The sequence below is a fragment of the Mizuhopecten yessoensis genome, unplaced genomic scaffold (genome assembly GCF_002113885.1).
Source record: "Mizuhopecten yessoensis strain PY_sf001 unplaced genomic scaffold, ASM211388v2 scaffold429, whole genome shotgun sequence".
NCBI lineage: Eukaryota > Metazoa > Mollusca > Bivalvia > Pectinida > Pectinidae > Mizuhopecten > Mizuhopecten yessoensis.
In genome coordinates, this window is record NW_018403542.1 from 23,827 (window position 1) to 30,452 (window position 6,626).

Below are 6,626 nucleotides of genomic sequence, written 5' to 3' on the forward strand. Positions count from 1 at the left end.
TGACCCCTGTGACATTGAATACAAGTCAAGGTCATTCATGAACTGAATATATTGATAAGATTAAAGATATTATTTTAAATGCCAAACATGAAGAATTGTATATAAATGAACCACTAGTTTGGTGGGATAATTTAAAGTATAAAATTAAAAATAAACACATCTCAGACATTTGGGAAAAGGCGACAAAAAGAAAAGAACGTACAATATTTTAAACTTCAGAACAAGTTGCGTGATTTATCTGTTCAAAAAGCAGTGATAAATGTCTCTCTCGGAAATTTCAGAGCTTTTAAGAGCTTAAATCTGAGCTTGAACGTTTTGAGGAAGAAAAATGTAAAGGTGCGGTCTTGCGCTCTAAAACCAGATGGGCTATTGAGAGTGACCGTAATACTGCACATTTGTTGAGGCTTGAAAAACACAGACAAAATTTAAAAGTAATCAAAGAATTGCAAAATGACAATGGAGATGTAATAAGTGATACTGTTTCAATGATGGATGAAATATACATATTTTATAGAAAGTTGTACTCGTGTGTTAAAGTTAATGATGAGGAAATTGATGAGTTTTTAAAATGTATTGATAAAAAGTTATCTCATAAAAAGACAAACTGATTTTAGATTTACCTATTACAGAAGAGGTTCAAACTGCTTTAAAGGGAATTGCTCACAATAAAAGTCCCGGACAAGATGGTTTGACGGTGGAATTTTACTGTAAATTTAATGATATTTTGAATGATGTTTTGAATGATGTTTTTCTTCGTCTTATTACTGATATTGAGAAGAACGGCGAGTTGTCGAAAACGATGAAACTTGGTGTCGTAAGTCTTGTCTATAAAAGCAAAGGTGACAAAAATAAACTTAAGAACTGGAGGCCTATAAGTCTCCTCAATGTTGATTATAAAATTTTGGCCAGGATCATGTCAAACAGACTGAAAAATGTTTTACCCAGTATTACCTCCCCTTACCAAAATTGTGGGATTATGGGGCGGGATATAGCTGATAATATTTCATGTATTCTGTGATGTCATTGATCTTGCAGAATATGATAAACTAGACGGGTTATTTACTTAAAATTGATCAAGAAAAAGCTTTTGATCGGGTTAGTCATGACTATCTGGTAAAGGTTCTCCAGAAGTTTGGTTTCGGAGATTATTTTATTAATTGGATTAAAACTTTTTATAATGATATTCATAGCAGTGTTAAATGTAAAGGTGCGGTCTTGCGCTCTAAAACCAGATGGGCTATTGAGAGTGACCGTAATACTGCACATTTGTTGAGGCTTGAAAAACACAGACAAAATTTAAAAGTAATCAAAGAATTGCAAAATGACAATGGAGATGTAATAAGTGATACTGTTTCAATGATGGATGAAATATACATATTTTATAGAAAGTTGTACTCGTGTGTTAAAGTTAATGATGAGGAAATTGATGAATTTTTAAAATGTATTGATAAAAAGTTATCTCATAAAAAGACAAACTGATTTTAGCTCGTTTTTTTAACTCGATATTTTCCTATATTAAATTCAGTAAGGCAGGGATGCCCTATATCCGCGATGTTGTATGTTTTAACAGCGGAACTCTTGGTCAATCAATTTAAAAAAAAAAATATTTATGGAATTCAGGTGCCTCTGTCAAATACAGAGGCTAAGGTATTTCAGCATGCCGATGACACAACACTGACTTTATCTAGTAAGAATAGCATAAATGGAGTTTTTTCTGTTTTAGAAAAATACGGAAAATCGTCTGGAGCAAAAGATAATGTTGAGAAATCAGAAGTGTTGTGTATTGGTACAGGTAAACTATCAGAAACAGAAGCACAGTCGTTTCATATTAAACTTTTAAAAGAAACAATACTTGTACTTGGTGTATATTTAGGATCAGATATCAGAATGTGCGAGAATCCCAATTGGGAAGGTAAAATTAGTTCTATATGTAAAATTTTAACCGCGTGGTCTCCAAGATATTTGACTATCCAGGGTGGTGCTACTGTTATTTCATCTTTATTACTGTCAAAGTGTTGGCATGTGCTGTCTGTTGCTTCGATATCGGAGAAACACGAAACTCAAATTCAGAATCTTTGTTTGAAGTTTTTCTGGAATAATGGTGCACACCTGGTATCTTATAAAACAATAATAGGTTAAAAAATTAAAGGAGGTTTAAAGTTTCCCGATCTTGATACGAAAATGAAACCCTTTAGAATTAAGTTCGCTTTTAGATTACTCAGAAATGATAATATATTATGGAATGACACAGGAAAATACTTTTTATCTTCGATAGCGAATATGAAACGTGGGTTGTCATGTCTGTGTTGTAATCTTAAATGTTCACAATTACAAGGCATTCCCTGTTTTTATCGAGAAATGTTGTTAGCATGGGCGGAAATATTTAAGTTTTTAATATTTGGTGAAAATAGTGATAACGTATATTGTCAGCCTGTATATTTCAATCCTCTTTTTCAAAGCAAGGCTAAACTATTATGTAATAATATGTTCATTCAAGCAGGTCTTGTGTATGTGAACTTACGAGGTGACCCCAAGTTTACTTCTGGTACACTCTGTCATTGATATTGTCCACGAGTATAATCCAGACATGCCAAGAAAAGAAATATCATCATAGTACATCCAAGTTATAAAGAGCTTCCCTGAGAAGGTAATGAACACTGTATTAAGTCACAGTTAGGATCAAACATGTGTGGCAGATCCCGTTGTAATACTACAAAGAGCAGACGGCGTGCGCGTGTCACCACGTTCTACACGTGATATTTACAACGTATCGGTGGATGTTACTTTTGTCGCGCCGGTAGCGGTCAAGTTTTGGGAAAATAAGTTTCCAGGTAAACGGGTTGATCAAGTGTTTAGCATTGTAAATGCACCTTATTATCCTGTTGAAGTAATTGAAGTACATTTTAAAATTGCGCATAATGCTATTTTTACGCGTCAGAAATTATTCAAGATTGGTATATCTGATACGGATACTTGTCCTGTTTGTAAAGTTACAACGAAGGATCTGTGGCACATGTTTTTAGATTGCCTTAACTAACAAAATTTCATTTTTTTTTTTAGAAATTTACTTGATAAGTTATTTGCTAGTGCGGATACTGGTAATGCTAATAGTATCGATATTGACCGCCTAGTTTTATTGGGATTTTATGAAACGTGGAAGAGAGTAAACAGTTATGTGATTAATTTTACAATGAGTGCTGCGAGGTATTGTGTATAAGTGGAGAAATCTTGTAATGTGTAAAGAAGGAAATGTTGATATTGAAAAGTTTTTTAAATTCACCTTCAAACGTTTTGTAAAATATATTTTTACATATTATAACAAAGAGAAAAAAAGGGCAATATTTGCCAAATATTTCACTAAGAACAATGACGTTATTTTGTTGAGAGATGGTGATGTTCAAATTGTGTTTTAAATTTTGGAGTAAATGTGTGCTTGTATGTTCTTTTTAATTGATTTTATATAGTGTTAACTGTTCTGATATTACTTAAAACAACTAAGTCAAGTGATCAATCTATATTTTAAAAGCATGTACTATCTGTGATATTTTTTCTATTGATTGAAAATACAGTTATATGCATTGTGAGGAACCTCGGGGGTCCCAAACCCCGGGGCCCTATGACTGGACCAATAAATGCTTGATACATTCTCAAGAAAAAAAAAGAAAAACAAACGCGGTTAGCTTGTGACCAGACGAAGTAAACGGTGTAAGTTCGAATACACGTGCCGGTTCCTTTTTATTTATTTTGTAATTTAGGCATTTGATTTTTTTCCTTTATAAAGTCATAAAATATTCTTTTCAAATCAATGGTACATTTTATTTATGATTTAATAACATGCTTATTGATTTATCTTCTTTGGAATCATGTCAACAAATCACTGTACACGTGTCAAGTACAGCTACGCTTTGTAAACATCATTTTAAAATATATTTATGAATTGTTTCACCCTCCAATAGGTACTAGTAATTTTATCTATTATTAAAACACAAACAAATGATACTAAAATACAAAAAAAAGTGGGATTGTTCAGTCAGAATAACAAGAGGCCCATGGGTCTTAACGGTCACCTGAGTCCTACAGTATTTATTTTTTGTTGTTGAAATATGTACCAATTTGAGTAAAAAAATTGTTAAGTATAACGTTAACTTAAGTTTGTCAGGACCATGAGCTGATCATTCCTAGACCGATTTTCAGTTAGATCGGCCTATTAGAACTTTGAAATAGGTATTTTCAAAATAGCGGCCATGGCAGCCAAATTGTGTTTCTGATCGACCTGAAAAATAACAAAACTTTGTCAGGACCATGAGTCGATCATTCCTACAAAGTTTCAGTTCAATCGGCCTACCAGAACTTGACTGTAAGTTTGAAATAGTTTTTCAAAATGGCGGCCGTGGCAGCCATATTGGATTTCTGATTGACCCGGGAAAAAACAACACTTTGTCAGGACCATGAGTCGATCATTCCTACCAAGTTTCAGTTCAATCGGCCTAGCAGAACTTAACTTTAAGTTTGAAATATTTTTTCAAAATGGCAGCCGTGGCGGCCATATTTGATTTCTGATTGACCCGAAAAATAACAACACTTTGTCAGGACTATGAGTCAATCATTCCTACCAAGTTTCAGTTCAATCGGCCTAGCAGAACTTGACTTTAAGTTTGAAATAGTTTTCAAAAATGGCAGCCGAGGCGGCCATATTGGATTTCTGATCGACCCGAAAAATAACATCATTCCTACAAAGTTTCAGTTCAATCGGCCTAGCAGAATTTGACTTTAAGTTTGAAATAGTTTTCAAAAATGGCGGCCGTGGCGGCCATATTGGATTTCTGATTGACCCGAAAAATAACAACACTTTTCAGGACTATGAGTCGATCATTCCTACAAAGTTTCAGTTCAATCGGCCTAGCAGAACTTAACTTTAAGTTTGAAATATTTTTTCAAAATGGCAGCCGTGGCGGCCATATTGGATTTCTGATTGACCCGAAAAATAACAGCACTTTTCAGGACTATGAGTCGATCATTCCTACAATGTTTCAGTTCAATCGACCTAACAGAACTTGACTTTAAGTTTGAAATAGTTTTCAAAATGGCGGCCGTGGCGACCATATTTGATTTCTGATCGACTATAGTAAAGTTTACCCCCTCCCCAGGGGAACACGTGAGACCCCAGGGTCATAAAATTCACAATTTTGGTAGAGCACCTTAAGACCCTTCCACCTATGACGAGTGTTTGATTCTACCATATCTGGGTCTTGAGAAGAAGATTTTTGAAATTTCAGTCAATTCGACCCTTTTTTGCCCCACCAAATAGCCCCTGGGGGTCAGTCAGGGCTCATATGTGCATACCATCAAACTGCTACCCAATACTGATAATGCTAACCTAAATTGAATTACCTCCAATGGCAATTAAACAAATGTTGGTCCAAAATGTAATTTCCCTATATAAACTATAGTAAAGTTTACACCCTCCTCAGGGGGAAACGTGAGACCCCAGGGTCAAGAAATTCACAATTTTGGTAAAGCACCTTAAGACCCTTACATCTATGAAGAGTATTTGATTCTACCATATCTGGGTCTTGAGAAGAAGATTTTTGAAATTTCAGTCAATTCGACCCTTTTTTGCCCCACCAAATAGCCCCTGGGGGTCAGTCAGGGCTCATATGTGCATACCATCAAACTGCTACCCAATACTGATAATGCTAACCTAAATTGAATTACCTCCAATGGCAATTAAACAAATGTTGGTCCAAAATGTAATTTCCCTATATAAACTATAGTAAAGTTTACCCCCTCCCCAGGGGGAAACGTGAGACCCCAGGGTCAAGAAATTCACAATTTTGGTAAAGCACCTTAAGTCCCTTACATCTATGAAGAGTATTTGATTCTACCATATCTGGGTCTTGAGTAGAAGATTTTTGAAATTTTAGTCAATTTGACCCTTTTTGGCCCTGCCCCTCAGACCCCTGGGGGCCGGGGACCAAACCGGCAACTATTTTTGTTGACCTTTGGCCATGGAAGGTTTCTGCAAAATTTCATTGAAATTTGTTCAGGGGTTTTGGAGAAGAAGTTGAAAATGTAAATTGTTTACGGACGCACGACAGACGACTGACGACGACGGACAAAAGGCGATCGCAATAGCTATAGGTCACTTGAGACTTTGTCTCAGGTGACCTATAAAGCTAACTATTTCAATATGATAATCTTTGTTACACACACATATTTGGAGCTGTTCGTGGCAGTATGTCTTACAAGTGCAACATCAACACACACAATTTTACATATAGACATTTGTACATTACTTGCAAATTAGTGAAATGTTCAAAGGTGGCAAAATTTCAACTTTGAGCAAACCACGGAAGGCCTGATGACGTCACAAATGTTGCTGCGTGACGTCATTCAGGCGTGTTTACAATAATGTTTATGCAGAGACATTTCAGCCAAATCTTCTTCTGGTGAACGTCAGCATTTTGATACATAGCGTCTTCGGAAAATAATCTAATCTAAAAAAATCGGAGGAATTATTAACTGAAACCATTACTAATGTGACAAATTTGTCTTCACTTACATGAGCCTGAGCCTGGACACAATTTAATTGTACAGAACCGCAATTCTTACATAGACCCCCCCCC